General features: G+C 32.9%; 1 protein-coding gene across 1 annotated transcript in view; it reads left to right on the top strand.

Annotated features, from left to right (window-relative positions):
• Positions 1-8,441: 8,441 nt before the first annotated feature.
• Kank (KN motif and ankyrin repeat domain-containing protein 2 kank) overlaps positions 8,442-20,671 on the top strand; it is a 39,688-nt gene continuing 27,458 nt past the window's right edge. Inside the window, exon 1 of the mRNA XM_018448164.1 lies at positions 8,442-8,647. The gene's annotated coding sequence lies outside the window, so the exon portion shown is untranslated. The remainder of the gene's footprint in view (positions 8,648-20,671) is intronic.

Genomic DNA, 20,671 nt, shown 5'->3' with positions numbered 1-20,671 from the left:
CAAGCAGACAGATTAGTGAGCTACACGATCCCGCTGTATTCATCCAAGACGATTATTTATTTTTGTACGTACTCGTTGATTTGCATCTCTGCGCACTGCAATTTTCCGACGGGTGAAAAACGCGCGGGTAGTTAGCGATGCGGCAAGACGCATATACGCGGATTTCTTATCATAGATTGTGATATTTAACTATTAATGATTAGTAAGATAATTGTAGATGTCTCTATATGTGTTCGGCGGCAAGGACGTAGCGCGTTCTATTCTTTTCCTGATGGTAGACATATCTTGTGCATAAGCATCTTGTGCATAAGAGACGCTTTTTGTGCCGTTTCCCATCGATTTCGCCTTGTCAAGAGAAAAAAAAATTACTAATCCTGCGGAGACAATCTGCGTTGTTCCGCTTAGTTGTTGCTCGCATTAATAAACGAATTTCTTTATTGGTGAACGTAGTAAAAAAAAATTGAGAAATGATAAAAATTAAGCCAATTTGCGATAATTATTTGGAAAACGTCAAGGGGCAGAGGAATATGGAATGTATGCATGTGTGTGTTTGTGTGTATGTGCGTTATATTATATTGAATGTAAACAGGCGCTGAATATCGTTACCGCGCAGTATAAAGCGATGCTTCACATCGTCGTTACTGATCCTCTCGGCTACCTGAAATCGTGATAACTTGTACATAAATCGTGTAAGCAGATAATTACTCGCGTATACCTACGAATATCAATTAGCCGCATAGCTGCATAAGGACGTATTACATATGATGTATGTATATGCATCTGTGCAAATATTGCAGAGGGGGGAGGAGGCATTCACTGAAACTAGCAAGCATTGAAACTCTAATTGCTTCACAGGCGTCTCACCTACGTAATTTCGTGCGTATAATGCCGCATTTAATATTAGTTGTGATCCTCCTGATCCTTAGCGTCATCCACTTGACATAAGAATCATGGAAGTGATGAAAATTGCGCGGCGACGTTCAGCACTGAATGCGATTCTTTAATTCTGAGCTTCACTCGCTCGATATTAACGTCAGATGAGAAACAGGCAGCTACAAATTAGCCCAGTATGCGAAATATTACGAATCAACGAAATGTCGCGAAATGCTACGTCCATACGCGAAACGATACGGTTTCCTGTTTTCCTGAAAGCCACTTGTATGTACCACAGTTAGTGTTCATTGCTCGGCAAGTCACGATCGTATCAATGGATTATGTGCGGTCTTAAGAAACGATTCCGATAACAAACGTTAAAGAATTTGCTCTTTGGCTAATAGTGGCTCAACGATTGGAGGAGTCACGGATTTTTCACGTTATTGTCCAAGCTCTCGTAGAGCAATAATACGATCCATGATCGATTTTGCAGCAATAATAATTTCTTTAACTATAAGAGACATGTTCATTAAGAAAGCGTATTCGTTTTCAAAAACTCTTATGCTCCTACAACCGGCAAAATATAGAAAATGACCGGTGCTGCATCTTCCTGAACTGTGTAAAAAAGGAAGAGATTGAAAGAGATTCATAGAAATTTATTTTCCAAAATTCCAATTAAGTATTATTTTGGATTTATTAAAATATCAAATCTTTCTTTCATATATTTATTTTCACGGCTGTAATGAAAGTTAAGACATAAATATACATATGTAGAAAATATTTTTTACGTATATTTATGTCTTAATTTTGATATGTTACTAACCATCAGAAACGAATGGAAGAAAATAAAATGTTAATTTAATCCTGAATTCGAAATAGATTCCTATGAATTTCTTTTAATTTACTTATTTTTTTATAGAGACGAAACGCATTTGGATAAGAAAATTTTATTTAATTCTGAAAAAGAGAAGGGAACAAAGAGGAGAGAGAAACGAGAGAGGCGACAATTGTATTTTTCTTCGACTCGACTCCCCCTTGCTTCGTCAGCGCGCACGCGGCACGAAACGACTAGTATTTTAATTAATTCTAACGAATCCGCGTGAAACTGTGGTGCGGTGGATTGATACACGGTAGAATGATAAATTGATGAAGACTGAATATATATCGATGAGATCGGAAGGACTTATTCGGCGAATTAGATTGCCGTGATTTTTAGCGAATTTTTTTTATAGATTCTTCAAATAGCGCGTATAACGTTCACTTAATTTCCGACATATCGGTATTATATATTTCTTTAGCATATTGTTAAAACGTGTGCACGTTACCGTTATAAAAAAATAATGGATAGTTGATTTATTTCTCTTTGGCACTATAATTTCACGTGGAGGAACTAAAAAAAGGACACTCTGACGTCAGATTTATCGCAAAGCAAGATATTTTGTGGCATTTAATTTAAATATATGTTTTATATTTATTTGTAAATTGATTTTTTATTTGTTTACCTTATATACCCATTCGCAGGTTTATTATCTTTTTTTCTCATACACATGTGCTGGATAGAGGAAATTTTCATATAAGAAATAGAGATATGGCGAAGAAGGCTCATACGAAATCTGCATACATTATCTGCGCATTGTCACTTATTATCACATATCATTGTAAATATTATGATGCGATATTCCTATTACGTCGTATTATCTATGTGTTGTAACAATTATTCGATAATTAACGCGGCATATATAATTAACAAATATTTGAAATTGCATGTCATTTCGTAATTTCACTGTCTATTATTGATATGTAAATTTTATTAACATTGTTCATTAAATTAAAGAATCAGTGGTATTTATATGATATCATAACGTTTATTATAACGTATCATTAAAAAAATTGTTTTGTTAAAATTCTAATATATCATATAAATATTATAAATAAATTACTTCATGAATGCTCTATAAGAATTTTCTGAAAGAATAAGTATCTCAGCAATATTTTTTTCGTTATAAGTACAGCACTTCATTCTTTTTTATAATGAAAATTTAATCTCAAATTTAATGTAATTTTCACATTAAATATATAATTAAATTTATGAAAGTTATAAATGATAAAAATTTTGAATAAAATTTTCATTTATAACTTCATCAATGTATTAAATAATTAGCTAAAAATTTTTTCGAGACTGGAATGCTGTTACTGGCATACATTATTTTCGGGATACTCTAGGTCGTTGCCTCCGACTGAAACATGCATACTTTTATTACTCCATTTACGCATCGTCGAAGTTACGTAAATGGACGGAAAAACAGTTGACTGACCAAGAAAATGCAATATCTTAAAGGATCTTGAAAATTGAATGTCAACTATAACTATAAAAAATATATTTTACAAAATGATAGATTAAACGTTCTATGTAATACACTCATCGGTAAAAAAATCAAACTTTTTAACATTCTTCGTCATTTACCTACATCTTAATCGTCGCGATATTTTGTTATTGTAATAAATACAAATTTTGACATATAGCAGAAACAAGTTACTCGTCTTTTAAAACCATAAAAAGAAAACAGTTCTATTAGATTGTCCAAAAAACTATACTCTTAAGAAAATCATAAGATCTATAAAAATTATTCTCTACTTTTAGAATTATGTACAATTGAAATTCCTATTGAACTGAATAATTTATGAAATAAATAAAATAAGTAGTAAAATTCTTACTTTTCTTGCTGAGCTTATGTAAATTTTCGACAAAATATTCAGCAACTAAATATACTGTTGATACAAAAAATTGTAATTTTAATTCATTGTATCGACACAACAGTAATGTTAACAAAATCTTTTTGTCATTCGAATGACTATATTTGCTAATTACTCGCTAATTACATTATAAACAACAATCGTATACGGTTCTCGATGGATTTCTGTAATATACTTAGGCGATGTTTCAAAGATGCTAAGCGACTATGTGGAATATCAATTTGAATATTACATAATTTGTAGCGAGAGAAAGTGTTCAATGTGTCCATTTGAACTCTTACTTTTTCATACGTGTACGTTTTTGTCCCGTTGTCATCGTAACTTTTCGCATAAGTCTTCGATTTTTATATAGATCTCTCGATTATTAAATGATGTAGTGGCAGTCGTGTCATTGTAAGAAAAAGATATACGAACGATATAATAGGGTAGCGCGCGATTTGATTCGCTAGCGCTCGTGATCACGTTCTTCTCAGGTATTTAACATGTTTGTAAATCATGTAACTCCTTCCCGTAATCACTATACTAATGAAGGTAGTCGGTCCCCAATGAAAAAGCTTGTACAATAAACATCTTTCCGTGTCTCCTCGACCATCGTCGACGATCAATTTCTCTCACGAGCAGTCAAGAAGTCCATACCACTCATTGACGAATATACGTATTTCAGTATTTATTGTATTACATTTTTATAAATTTTCTAGGCGATCGCTTTTTATTATTTTACGTAATTTAGGAATATATTATTTCAGAATTTCTCGATTTACGCGAACAGAATTTTTTGTAAATTCAAATGTTTTCAGACTTAAATTAAATGAAATAGTCAAGTCTCATCAAATTTGGGAAAATATTATTTATTCTTCATATTTTAATGAGTAATATTTTTGTCTTATGTCGTTTATTTCAATGTAAATCACAAAATGAATGTAGTTTCGATTTTTATAGAGTAAACAGAATGAACGTAAATTTCTAATTATTCTCCATCGCAAAAGCTGAAGTGAGTATCGTGCGCATAAAAGAAATATGTAGATATATACGGATGCAAAGAAAAAGGAGGAAGTGCTTTTCAAATATTATATACTTCTATAAGGATGGGAATTCTCTATTTGCGTTATTACGTAAGAAGATTCATGTGTCCCGTAACACTACGCGCGGTCTCGTTCACTATTCCAAAATCTTAATGTAAAATTATGATATTTAAGAGACGGGAAGGATATTCAGGTGTTAGGAAGACAGAGAGTTCCTGATATCCGATTTCGATGATCCTTGAAGTAATTCTATATTGCCAACATAGTCGAGCGTAATATAAGCTAGAAAACGAGATGTGCAGTGATCTTTATTGCTAATGCAACTCGAATTAATGTTATATAAATATCACTGCAACGTATCTTTAGGCTTATTTCGTCAAGAATGTTCGTGGGTGTTAATAACGTGCGTTTCTATCTAGAGTACAATCGCACTCTTGATACGTTTACTCGAGATAATTCGAGCAGTATTACGACGATTTATTGTACGAGCGATTTTCACGCGCGGCTTGCCGTTTGATTACAAGAAGAAACTACGTGTGTAACGAACTATAGATATATTCTCTATATAATGTACGACAAATAACCATTTAATTCTTGATTACTTTATTATTGCAACAAATAAAAGACGGAGAGAGAAACTACGATCGTGGAAGAGTCAAATGTATTGCGGTGTGCATTAAAAGAGAAAAGAAAAGTCTCCTTTATGATCACCAGGAACAGTATTGTTACGCGGTTGATCGTTACATATGCATAAAATGCTTTGAAAATAAAATAATTTGAATCGTATCTGGTCGTATATTCTGTTATTAATTCCTCTATTTGCTAAATACTATTTTATTTTTTTATTTATACACTATTTATAGTCTTTCATTATTTTGATTTAACAAATATAACACAATATTAAAAATATTAATAAAAATTATACAACAAAAGTATTGTTAATATAACGAATTTGTTTATAACAATTACTTGCGTTTATAAGAATACATCTCATTTCCAAGTTCTAATAGCTTTTAATGTTTTGGAAATGTGAAGTTGGATGTCTATTTAAGGAATAGTTTCAAAGTAACGTGTGAAAGTGAAAGTAATGGCCGAAAAGGGAGTTTGACGAAAAAAAAGATGACGATGCAACGCACGCCGCTCTTCGTAAAACTCGTAAGAAGAAATGATATGCGTTCATCGTGAAAGAATACAACGGTCATGCAGATCTTAGGGGACGGGGAACTGGTCCACCCACTGGGAATTCCAGATTTTTTCATTCAGTGATTGTGGACTGAGGTATACATATCGAAGCTAAAAGCGTGGACTGCATTTATTAAAACTGACTTAACTACTATGTTGTCATTGAAGATGATTATTTGATAATAACAGTGCGTGTACGAATCAGAATTTTTGTTTTATTTGTAAAGATTTTTGCGAATATTTTGCGAAAGATTACATGGCAAGAACGGTTTTGCTAAAGTATTTAAAAATTTACAGATCTAAAAATAAATTTTGTTAAATCGTCAAACAATTATGTAGGACGCTCAAGCTGGTGGTTATAGAATGTCAAAACTTTGCAGCATTGCTTATTATGTTTAAGTGTTCTACATAAGAATTTTGATAGTCCAACAAATTTATTTTCAGATCTGTATCTAGCTAAATTTTTAGATACTTCAGCAAAATCCATGTAAAATTTTTTCCATGTAAGGAAGCGATAGTTACGTATTTGTAATGACTTGATGTCATCATCATACGCGGATATGATGTCTGAATGTTTAGTACGGGTACTTGACCCGTGCTCTTTAAATACGGAACAGCGATTCAACGGACAAAGATAGCATCACCACGAGGTACGAGAGCAAGATCTATTTGTATGGTTGGTGGAGTGCTCCAGCTGGACCTAATCGACTTGCCGCACGCAAATGAGAGGAAAACGAAAAAATATATTCTACACATAGAAAATTTAATTATCTAAACAGTCCAGCAAAAGAATGTTAAAATTATTGATATAATAGAATAAATTTGATATTTTAACATTATATTAAAATCTCTTGTCTCTATGCATATTGCTAGCAATTTAACAGTCTGTTAATCAATTTATAAGTGTCTTGCAATTATTAAGTGCACCAGTTGGAGCCAATCGAGTTGCTGAATTTATGTTTACACGGCCAGGTCATTGCCACTGCTGTGCAGTTGCTTTATTAGACTTTGTTGACTTTGGCACTTGACGAGAAGCAAATCATCATTAGACTGCCTGTTGCTGATTGGTTTTATGCCTTATCGCAAACATTTCAGGCTACCGTTTAATTAAGAGACGTGTATGTAATTTACATACGTATATACTAGATAATTATTTATCAAAGAAAGTTGTTATAGCCGCATTATAATGAGTGTTACAATAATTATCGACATTTAGTCCATACTTTTTCGTTGTGATAATAAGAAAGAATTTTCCTGATGAAATAATTAGTAACTAATGAACAAAAATTGTGAAGAATTTTATCGCAAGGAGATTTCAGCGACTTTTTACAGAAAAGATTTTTATTTTAAAACACAACCTTCGGAGCTATCGGTTTTCTACCTGGGACAAAGCTAAGAATCTTCTCCAACGTCGGGTCACGTCGGTGCCAGGTAGTGGGGTGTAAAGTTCCGAACGGCCCTATTCAGGGCCGAAGATTCGCCAGGGGAATGCTCCTTTTTTTAATGTCACCTATTTCATTCTTGATATATTCTTGCTATTTTTTTAAGTCACTTTTAAAATTAATTTGACATATCGTATTTATAGTTCTAAACCAATTTATTTCGTTCAAATGTTTATTTTTATTTTTAAATCATAATTATTTTGTTTTTTCATGAAGTTAAAAAAATTAAATATTAAAAGTTGAATCAAAAATGTCTATTAACTTTACATGTAACAAAAATATACACACACACACACACACACACACACACACACACACACACACACACACACACACAAAAGTTAGATTAAGAGATGAAAAAAATGATCTTCTCTTTACTCTTAAATGGCAAGACTTTTGAATCAAATATTAATGCAAAAAACGGCTGCGGTTTCAACGACCAAAAATCGTCCATCAATACATTTTTTGGTTGTAAGAACTGTAGTACGATTATAATAACCGTAAGATTTGCATATACGACTGTAAAGATATATCCATCTTACGGTTATCACAACCAAATGTATTGATGGGCAAAAATTATCATTAGTTCCAATTGTCATTATTTCCAATCGTAACATTTTTTCTGTGTAATAAAAACAAAGCGTTTCTATCATTTCGCTAAAACCGCTGTGAAAGTAAAAAATTGAATGAATTGAGATAATCCAATTATTAGATTAAATACAAATTCAAATACTAAAAATCTTTTATCGAACTTCAATTAGTGAATGTTACTTCAAATTAAACGAATATGTATTTATAGATGAAATACATATTCTGCTGAGTAGGAACGCAAAGAGCAAAATCAAAATCCGCGAATCCGTCCCTGACCCTACCGATCCCTACGGCAAGTAGTGGGTCCGAGAATTTCCACCCCGTCTTGTCCCTTTTCCTTGGGTACACGGGGGGCAACCTGTCGAGAGTCCCAGCATCCTCATCCACTTCTTCCTTCTCTCTTCGATCCTCTTGGCGCGCATAGCCGCCTATTTACCCGCGTCTCTTTTTCCGCGTCTCTTGCTGCGAACGGTGTATTATGCTGCACCGATGGAAGGGGCCAGAGGCCGAAGGAGAAGGAGAAGAACCAGTCGTGAACCAGAACCGTCGGTCCACAGAATCTCCCAGTCACCTCTCCGAGACTGTGCGGGGACCAGTGTGTGTGGAAATTGTCGCGCGCGATCTCGCCGGTGACCGTACAGGATCGATCACTTGGCGTAAAGTCGCCGCCGCGCCGCGTCGCGCCGCGCCGTTCTCGTCATCGTGTTGTAGCGTACGATCGCGCGCACGTTGATCGGGACGATGATGCGAGTGGTGGTGAGTGAAGATGAAAAGAATTAACAGGTTAGTAAATCATTTTCGTGCTTGTGTATGGTAAGTCCGTTTGTGAATGATTTATCTAAAAGAAACTCAAGTCGAAAAAAATCATTGGGGAGAGTAAACGAGTGCTTTGCGATCGTAAAGAGAGATGCTGTGCATTAATCAAGGATTATAATCCTTTAGTTTACTTCAAATGTAAAATATCATAGTTGACGTCTCCATAAAGATAGATATAGTTGATGTCTGCATAAAGAAAGATTAATATTTCAACTAAGATATTTCAATTAAAAACATAATGTTTACTAAATGATTATTATATTACGAAGCCTTGGATTAGCCTACTAAAACGATTAGAATCTTAAATTAGATCTAGAGCCAATCTTAAGCGCACCCTATTTCTACAACGAGCTAACTACCTGACAGTAATAATGTAAATTAAATTTATTCGCTGTGGCACGTTATAATAAGCATCCGAGATAGATTGCAGCGATTTTGCCGCGTTGCGTTATTATTTCATAACCTGAGTCACGAATCTTATTAAATGCATTTATTGATTTAATTGAATAATTATTTCACGCATGCTGTGCGCTTTATTGCACACATCAGTTAATCGCTGGAACGCCGACCAAAGAGTCAATAACCCGTGCTATATGAGGTCGATTATGTTATTGTTTTACGATAAACCTTTATTGTTAGAAATCACGTATTGAATGTCGCAGTAACATGATATATTTGTATCGTATAATATTCGTATTAAGGAGAAGTTCTCGAGACATCATCATTACATATATTGCTTTTTCATAATAAAAAAAATTTAATCTTTATTGATTTTTTCTTTTTATTATCATGGAATTTAAAATATTGGTTCAATATTCTTTCTCAGTAATACGATCATTATCTGACGATCGCATTAGCCTAAAGGGACTGATATCAATGTGATCAGCTTTGCACGATATAAATATATATGATTATCGTATTTCAATCGCAGACAGGACACCCACGACAATTTCCAATTTGCATATTGCGCTACAGCGTTAGAACGTCTATTTATGAACGCTTGCATCGTTATTTATGTTCTAGGTATGCTTGAAGGCAACTTATCTCTTTATACGTATATCAAACATGTTATCGGATACCCTTGCGATAGGTCCATATCTTACATATCGGTTTTATTACGAATGTTATTTTTGAACGTAAACCTTTTGATAAGGCGTTTCTGCACGCAGTCGCTTTATTATAATATATTAATTCGACGCCAAACGGTATGCAAACATTTTTATTATAAAAAGACGAACGTATGTTTAACAAACATACAGACATGTTAAGAGAGATACTGCGTCGAGCATGTTTTGCTGGTTAACTACACTAATCTTTCCTACAAACCTATGACACTCCAGAGCGTGCACCGTCTCGTTTAAGAGCAAGCGCATGCTAAACATCGAGTCACGAGCATTACGACTGACAGCAGTGTGATTAAGTCTGCAAGCGTAATGTAGGAAACGTTATTAATAATTAAAACGATGAATAAGTGATTGGCATTTATCAAATACTATCTCCTTTTGATAACACGGCCATATAAATGAAAACCTGAAATATCAAAAATTCAATACTTTTGATTCTTGATTTATATTCAATTTAATTCGAAGTAAATGCAACAATGAAAATTATTTACGTTATTCTTTTATTAATTAAAAGAAATTTTAAACACACACACAAGAAAACTTTCATAATAATTTTAATATTTGTAAAGATTATTTCTTAAATATATATAAAATAAAATTTATAATTCAGAAAATAGAATTAATAAATAAGAAAATCGAAATTAACAACATACAGCAAAAGGTAGACCCAGAAATCTAAAAAATTTGCCTGCGTCTTGCAGAGAAAAACCTTCAACATCGAAGTTTTTTTCTTTTCAGAATAACAAAGGAATAATGAGATCATCGATTGTAATAAACACTAGCTACTTTCCAAATATACTACAATCATGCCCAGCCCTGACTACAACAAAATAGTAAACATATATCTACATATATCTTGTAGTGTTCCACGCCCGTTTGTGTTCATATCTTTTTCAGGAATGAAGGCGCGCAGCAGCCTGCAGCGTGTGTGCGATTCTTTCTGTTTCACATAATTAATGCTCTCGCAGGCTGGATTACACAGGCCGCCGTAATTGCCCGGGGATTAGTTCGCCATTAAAGCGAAGACAGCGTAAACGTCGTTTCCGTGTAGAACGAATAAGCGTGATTTAACTGCGCTTTACGACACGATACACCTACTCGCCGTGATAACACGCGTTGCGCCCCGAAGCGATAGCGAGGTATTCGAGAAGATAGTTCGCCTGCCATCGTCATTTACATTTCGATTAACACTCGGCACGGCAGAAACGAATATTCTTGCACTCGGCGAAGTTTGCGCAATTGTCGGAGAGTCTAACGTAATGTTACGTGCCATAAATGTAATAGCTGAAACATCGTGCAAAATACGCGACGTAATCCATTTATTTAGCACAAACATCAAAAGCGATGTTTTATTTTATGACATGTGGATAGAAAGAAAGTACAATTGATAATAATAAATAATAGAAATATGCAATTATATTAACTTGATAATGCGTAGGTAATTGGGTACACTTTCGAGCTATTTACGCCAAACCGATGATTCGAACGTAATACGTATGTCTAATTTGCGTGGGCTTTTACTATCGATGACATCACAACTCGTCATTTTCTATCGGCCATTAATAAGATATTTCCATATAACAAGCTCTCGCATGCGCTTGGAGAATGCAGTAGCAGGTGCAAACAAACTCATCTCCGTCTTTTTTCCCGCCTGATGAAGCCGATCTGTGTCCACACGTGCGTCAATGCACATGTGCACTATTACATAACATACAGCTTGCAACATCCAGTCTATTTGGTTTGTAACAAAAGAGAGTATTTAGCACACAATCACTCATATGCCATTCCTATGTTAATGTGCGGCACAAATTGCAATATCATTCATCGAAGCTCCGTGTTCTTAAAAACTAGATACAATGATACTTGGAAATTATAAATTCCTTTCTCAATTAAGAAGATTCAATTCATTCTGTTTATTAAATTATTGAAGTTGCTCTGATTGAACAATCAGTATTTTTTAACTATACATAGAGAATTTCATTGCCAAAATATTAATAACACCGTGTTTGACAAAAAAATACCAAAACAAGGCTAGTCATTTCTCATAGTTTTTTGGACTGATTATGAATTCGATTTCTAAATTGCTTCACAATTTTAAGAAATTTGCAGTCAAAGCTGCATAAAATTGACGATTTACAAAATAGCTTCCAATTTTATGTTTATTTGAACTTAAGGACTTTTTAGGCCGTTGAATACGAATATCAAAATTGATAAATTCCCTTTTTTGCTCTTTTTTACAATTTCAATTATAAATTTCTCAAAATTGTGATGGAATAATTTTAAAAACAGATTCGTATTCAGCATCTAAAAAATTAAAAACAAATGCCTAATCTCGTTCAGGTGTTGAAAAATTTTTTGTTGTACAATGCAATAAATATTAAGAAATAAATTTTAATAATAAATAGATATAAAAAAATTATCGAAAACATATCGATACTAATATTTGCATGTTTAGAACATGCAAATGTTGGTCCGATTTCACTTTCTTCTTAATAGTTTTCTAAAATGAAACGCGTGCATTCCCATGATACCAGCTCACGTGTGGATGCAGCTGTCGTCATAAGTAACAGATTTCTCATCGAACCATTAAGTAGCTATTTCTTCCATCTGCCTAGACTGTAGCAATCTCTGAAATACATCCACACAAAATTCGTAGAAATAAACATAGACGTGGCAAGTTTTATTTTGTAAATGTTATTTTTATTTTTATGTGCATATGAAATAAATTAATATATGTGATATTTACTTTACCGTGCATTTTATTTTCTTCAAGTATTTAAATTCTCTCGAATCTCTCCTGAAAATAACACTTATTTTTGTTTGTCGTATATTTATGAATTACATGTTACATTCGCGTTTGTTTTAACGTATGTACGTGATGGGCATTTATGAATGTAAAATGTAAAAATGAGTAACATGTTATTCGCAATGCCAAGACCTTGACATTATTTCCGAGCTCGATTAAGTCGTGTAAATAATCGCAAGCTACTATACGCTTTTGACAACTATGGAAATATTTCTTTGAGGCACCGAGAACGACGTCATCGCACAAAACATAATCATGTTGGCATACGCTTCTCGGATACGTAATCCTTTCGCGGACATTTTTATTTGCAAGTATTACATTTTTCGTATTCATCTTTCATTAGTTTATAAAGCGAATATGCTAATCAAAAGAGGAAAATGCGCTACCCTTTATTATGTGTAAATTTAAATTAAATCAATTGTGCGGATTATTAAGCTTATTAATACAGAACGGCAATTCGTACATGTAATTGATACGATTTTAATTAATTACATTCACTGTAGCTAATGCAAACAAAAATTCTTTACATTTAATTCAATTGGATTAAATTAAAAGATGGAACGCCTAAAGCAAATTAATGTATATTGGGTCGGAGGAAAATTTCTGCGATACTTTTTAGCTCAAAATTGTACCTGTGGAAAAAAATTAATATGTTCTAAATAAGGAGCTTAATAAAAGTCTTATAAATTCTTTATAAGGATTTAATATAAATCCATATAAAGACTTTATATGACCTTATAAATGAATGCCAACATGTATACTATCTTTTGCATCTTTTAATTAGTTTATATTAACAACTTATTAAGTTTGATAAGCCTTTATTAAACCTTATTTGAGTTCAATTTATACAATTTAATTAAATCTTAATAAGTTTTAATGTGGTCTTAATTTATATGTGTGTTTGTGTATATAGAGCACAAAATCGTCTAAAAGATAACTAAAAGATGACTAAATTAAGACTTCTTTTAGTTTTTATATTTTCGTATATATAACGTTTAATAACATATATTAGATTCCCGAATCAGTTTTTACAAAAATCTAAACGAAATTGCATATCATTATATATTGCATTTCTACAACATTTTTCGTAATATGCCGTGTCCTGTGTACAAAAGCCACTATCTTTCATCATAGTCCCTTTTGGAGACTCGTTTTCAAAAAATATTTCATTAGTGCTCATTAGAACACGCATAAAATTTTTTACCTCTGCTGCGCGCACCTTTTATTCTATCTTGTATGGTTTTCAAACACGAGAAATTGAACTCCACTACGTCTGTCTGGTGGCGATCTCATGTACTACTGCTCGCTGGTAAGTGATGAAAGGTATAAATAAAATAATGGAAAGATATGTTCTCTTAATTATGTTGTCTTTTCGGTTAATGCAAAAGATATCTTTTAGTCGATTATTTCACTTTTCCGAAACGACAACCATAGAAAAATGTCTGTTTTTAAGTTGTCTCTCTTCTACAAAACTAAAAGACGTACAAAACATAAAGAATTTATAAACTCCTTATTAAGATCAAATATAGGTAAATTTTAAGAATTCCATATAAACATTTAATAAAGAACTTTATATAACTTAATATGGATCTTTATGTGGTCCAAATTAAATCTTTATAAGGTTTTAATAAAACCGAACCATTATTAAGATCTTATTTAATATCTTATTAAATTTTAATAAAATTTATATTAAATCATATTAAGCCTATATCAAATTATATTAAATCCATATAAAAATTTTTTTCGCGGGTACAATATCTTCGTTAAAAATGATCAAAATTTAAGTTTTAAAAAAGGGTTTTAAAGCTTGTAATCTTTACTTTCGAACGGTTACTATATTTTTTGAATTTATGTGAGTTTTATAATTTTTACATATAGAAAACTACGAGCTGAACAAAATAAAAAATTTTTTTGCACTTTGTAGGTCTGTAGCGTGCCCAAAAGAAATTTGAGCAAATTTTCGACTATCTATCGTGAAAGCCAATAAAAATGAACTTTTAGGGAAAATTTGAAACTTTCACATCAGATAGTTAAAAATTTCGCAACGAATATATTCTGTATATAATTTTGAGTTAACAAAATACCGCAGAACATTTCCTCCGACCCAATAATACTTATTATTCTCGACTTTCGCATTCACATGTTTACAGGAATAATCAAATTCCGAAGATTATATACGTATTATAACAATACTATTTCAAATTCCTATTGTAACTTTTTTAACGCAATCTATTCTTTTAACAAAGAAATGGTTGATATTCCTGACTCGCTGATGAAATGTGGCGTATGGTTATAATTTATTTTACGCGAGCCAATTTTCACCCACATATATATGGTACTATAAACAAATACCGTTGACGTGTGATCGCTTCACCGTATGAAAAATGAAAAATCGACCACGAGCAACACGACCATACATGTACAATAATGAGAGGCTCAAGTAGAATACACCCGGCGAGTCGGTCAGCACGAAATAAATCTCTCCTCGCTTAGTTACCTTTCTTGGCCGAGTTTTTGTTCCCGTTGCACTTGCCCCCGTAATTATCCATATGACGATAATCACGCGCGGTGAAACGACGACGGCGTCCACATCGTCGAGTTAATGAATCCTTTACCGTATATGTGTGTAGGTATGTATGTAATTTTTTTATTTTATATATCTTCGATTGAGAAAGAGAAAAGAAAGAAAGGAATGACAACACCAATTTGTTAAATGAAAATTATTCACACACACACAAATAAAAGTCCTAAATATTATTATATAAATAATAAACTATTAGTTATAAAAATTAAATGATATATATATCGATATATATCATTTAATTTTCATTTGATATATAAAATAACGAATAAAGATTTTTCTAAAAAAAATTCTTTGCAACGAGTTACAAATATTTATACGTTACAGTCAGTTTTCTAACATCAATTCAACTCTGTTTACTTTATCACATTTTCTTCGTTGGATCATCCAATTAATAAAGTCTCCACATAATATATAAAACATTTCTCTTAGAGAGAGTGCCACATGGGGTTTATTTAAAATTATACGTTTATTTAAAATAGCGGCGAATGACTTTCTGCACATTGATGAGCTCCGTTTATCAAAATAAACAATCGTCGCAGCGCGAATATTGCACACGTGACTGATAGATACCGGACATTTACATTAGATGTAAATAGAGTCACTGGGAATTGTCAATATTCGCCTCAACATATCGGGTCTTATCTTATGATCTGTTTTCTGTTCTGCACTAGACTGCACTAGAACTCTTTCTCACTTTCGATATATATCAAACATACACACACACATCTATCTTACTTTAAGTTCCAAAAGTGTACACTAGTTCAGTCACAGAAAACAGACCTATAAACTCATACATATGTTTGCATTAAACTTGCATGATCTTTGGAGATTTTGCATGAGAGACTGAAATCGTGATAACAGATTTTTTAAATTTCGTTACATTCGAATGTTATTTTTATTCTACACGAGTAAGTTCTATTGTGCATTTCAATAAAAGATTAAGATTTAGTTCATTGTTGCATCGTTAAAATTTTTTTAGTATATAATTATTATATTTATAAGTCTAAAAGTAAAATATAAAAATTCTTAAGGCTAACATTTGTTGCTGAAATCATCGTAAGTACTTTTGAGTCTTCGCTTTTAGACAAAGCGATACGATAATTTTATATCTTTGAATAATTTTTGTGAAAATTTATGTTTTGAGAATAGATGATATTCTACTGATATTATATAATTTTTAATCATGTTTAAATACGTAGAGATATTAGTGAATTCTCGACCCGTTATACATATTTGGTAAACATGCTAAACATGTTTGTGATTGGCGCGATCTAGCTTTGATGAAAAGGAGCGCTAATTGAATGATCGGAAAGGTAATCAAAGATCTCAATCAAAAAGAGAGAGGAAAAGAAAAAGAGTCGCTTCATTTATAGTTAACATGCATAAGTTATGAGAACAGATTAATATACAGAATCTCTATCATGATACGACCATGATATGCATGAACGTATCATCGTTATTTTCATCCAAGCAATAAAAAGTGTTATGAATAATACAACGCGAATTATTTGCCGATCACGGTTTTATAAAAAGTATGAAATCGTTGAGCAATCGTTCGCAAGTTTCTTAATCGTTCTTGGATACATGTCAAATTCAAATAAGATAATCTGATGAATTTGGTAAAATCACAAACAAGATAGCTAGGTGAGACCTTCGCTGAAACAAGTCATTAGTATTTTCGATGCGAAATACGATACGTTCAACATTCATCGCAGTCACATCTAAAAATCGATTTCACACGAATCTCATTTTATTATTAACGCTTTGCGTTAAAAAAGATGCATTTGTTTCTGAGTATACCACAATTTCAACGAATATATTCTATTGATATATAATAATAGTGTGGCTGAAGAAATAGATAATATTGCCATAATATAGTCAATAATAAATTTTAATGAAAAATAATATTTTAACTCGTAAGAATTTTTTCCACTTGCAAAGTTTAATATTTAAATGCTGTCAAGAAATTGATAAATCGAGCATAAAGAAATATTTGCAAAAATTAACTTTCATTAAAAAATACGATTTTTTACGAACCATTAATAAAGCACAGCATTGCAGTTGAAAAATGCAATTGCGATCGAAAGATTTATGCAAGGCAATGTTATCGCTGAAAATTGACGAGTTATTCAGCGAGGAATTCAAGAACGACGCTTTCCACCGCGGCGATTATTGGCGCAAAGTGTGTTCTCAGCTCTCGAGCTTTAAACGCTCTTAAAGGAGTGAGGTCTATACGCTCACGCCACGCCGCACGAGTCGTATTATTCAAGTCGCACCGCACGCGTGTGCGTAATGTGCATGGGCGAACGAGAAGCTGATAGGTGGGCTTACGGGTGTGCTTATGTTCGTTACCATGTACCGGGTGAAGCGAAGTGATGGCCGTGAGAATTTTTCAGGTAGCTTGGAGAGTTGAACTTGGAGAGTTATATGTCTGTATGCTATATGTCAATATTTTTTTTCTCTCACAAGACTCAGATTCTTATAAAAACTACATACACCCCATGAAAAAAGTAAGTTACGTTAAAAGATCATTAATATTCGTCAAAACAATTAAAAATAAATTTATTTAAAAATGAAATCAAGTCTTTTGAAAAAGCATACCAAACTCGTCATTATTGCTCTTAAATAGATATTCATATTAACATAAATATCTATTTAAATTACTTTTTTTAATCTCATAATTTTTCCAAAATTCTTTGCTAGGCTATACATTAGAAATCGGCTTTTCATGGTGAGAAAAAAAGAAAACGCCCACATGAAGTCTACGTGATTTCCACTAATGAAAAGAAGCGGCGCGACATCGGCTGCATAATGCATGCAGATATGCATCGGTGCTTCCCTTTAACGCGACATGACGAATCAATGAATAGCTTCTTCCGCGCGAAGTCCTGTAGCGGCACAGGTGCCGGAATGTTTTAAGCACCCTTTACATTTGTCCATCTATGTACACGTGCGTGTTATATTGTTCGTATGTGCTTATAACGCCGGCACGTAGTATGTACGAGCAGGACCGTATCTGGGTATAAAGTCGCCTGCGTGTAAGCATGGTACTTGGCGCCTTCCCCCCATACTACACAAAGTAAAAAATGCTGTATATAATGTAATATAAATGTTTTATTCCAAAAAATATAACGTATTTACTCGTAAATATTTTTTAGAATTTATATGAGCAGTCTTTAAAAATCAATAACAAACATCTATGATATGTTGAACAAATATTATAAAATACATAATACTGCGACGATTATCTGCTGTCTCGTTCTTGAATTCAGCCGCTTTGCGAATCGCAGTTGTCGCATACGCACATGCTACTGCTGCACTGCATAATATAGTAGTGAGATCCTACAGTAGAGAGTGGGGGATCTCTCTTACGTCCCATGAACTGGTTGCTCTTCTGAGAGCACTCACTTGAATTTAATTTGTGAAAAAATTTCTTTAAACATCGAACGTTTGCAATATGGATAATATTAATAAACGCGCTCACGAGCATAAAAAATCTTTGCAATTTGTGATTTTGTCGCCCTCATAAAAAAGGCACCTGCGTGCGATACACGTATTTTCTGCTCGATAGCTACGGCTCTGTGTACGAGAGAAGTCTTGCGTGCACGCCCACGCATCGCACGCCTCCGCGCGAGGCCTCGTTGCAACAGGCCCCGTGTACCACAGGCCCAATAAAGGAACACTCACACTGTGCTTCAAGGTAGAAGTTGTTATGGCAGAGAAAACAAAAGTAGGATGCGGCTGAATTAATCTAAATAATCTTTGACAATCACTTGCCACTCAGAAACAAACATTTCATTCAGTATTCTTCTCATTATTCTACATTCTCTCTCTTTCCGATTATTATTCCGCCTCCAATATTACTACATGATGCACTTGTTAGAAAAAGATCTGACGAAATATAAGAAATAAAATGAACTTCTGAAAATTTTAGCAGTTTTATAATTTCAATAATATTATTTTTTTTTCTTAATAGAGATTTTTTTAATAAAATACATAAAAATTGGAATTAATGGCGTGGATGTAGCTTTATTAACTTTGATCTAATAGCTGTGATTATGGTTAGCGTGCGCTATACAATACCATAAGCGCCTTTACCTTTTATGTCTAGAAACGGGCGTATCTAATTTATCTTCAACGCTTATGTATAAACTATCTCATTAACTCATGTAATATGTGACCCTGTTATCATACGCGTGCCTTTTCACAATAATATAGAGAAATGTTTATAAAAAAGCGATCTATATGTAACAATAATTTCGAAAAAGAGGATGTTAAAAAGAGGCCGATTTTTGCCCATAAAGGTGTAAGTAAAAGGAATAGCGTTTTTTATAGATTTCAATCTCCTGAATACGATAATGTTAATAAAAAGTTCGGGATCGATTCGAGATCAAAAAATCTACGAAAAACACTATTTTACTTACATCTTTTTGGGTAAAAGTTTCGGCAAAAATCTGCCCTTTTTTGGAGGATATACAAAAAAGGTCCGACTTTTGTGTCCAAAAGAATGTAAGTAAAAGAAATAATGCTTTTTTGTAGATTTTGACTTCCAGAACATGATAAAATTATTAAAAAGTTCGTGGCACTTGGAGAACACCTTGAAAAGTAAGCAAGAATATTGAAATTTGTTTAAATATATCACGTTCATGCTCAATTTTCAAAGTGTTCTCTATCGATCCTGAACTTTTTATTAACATTATTGTATTCAGGAAGTCAAAATCTATAAAAAAACGCTATTTCTTTTACTTACACCTTCGTGGGCAAAAGTCGGCCTCTTTTTAGCGTCCTCCTTTGTATTGTGTTATTTGAAAGAGTTATTTTAGTTATTTATTATCCTCTAATCCTATAACATTCGTATTTTTACAAGAATAAAAAGTATCCGATAGTCAGAAGCTTACATATTTCTTTTAAATTCGTCGGTTTTTTTCTATGTAAAATTGACGATTGACTGAGCAATCGTCGAAGTTGATGTCGAACAACGGATTTTCCAATAACGGTAATCTAATAACGCGGGATATTAGCGACTCGATACTGCGTCATTACGCAGTTTATTGTGCAAGATGTTTTCCCAACAGTGAGCAGCGATAACATTGTATAATCTATATTAATCATGCATTTTTCCGATATCTACTGAAAATCGGTAATGTAAAGTAACAATGCAATAAAATGATTTTACGAGCGGTTTCACGCGTTCCTACTGCGCTTCCCAGTATTTGAAATTCCTCTGATATTATCATTTTCTGTGGCTTCGCAGTTGACTGCTAATTTCTAAACTAACAATTCAATTACGACTATAGAAATTACTGAAGCTAAAGAAAATACTATCTTAAATTATTAAAAATTTTTAATGTATTTTTATTCTAACTTAAAAGTTTTGTAAAATTTAATCAATTTATTTGCAACAATAATCAATATTCGTGGCCTTAACGGTATTCACACTTCATTCACAACATAATGGTTAGTGATAATCACAAATT

Source organism: Mycetomoellerius zeteki, unplaced genomic scaffold (assembly GCF_001594055.1).
Source record: "Mycetomoellerius zeteki isolate Tzet28-1 unplaced genomic scaffold, Tzet1.0 scaffold22, whole genome shotgun sequence".
Lineage (NCBI taxonomy): Eukaryota > Metazoa > Arthropoda > Insecta > Hymenoptera > Formicidae > Mycetomoellerius > Mycetomoellerius zeteki.
This window is presented reverse-complemented; position numbering and strand designations above follow the sequence as displayed.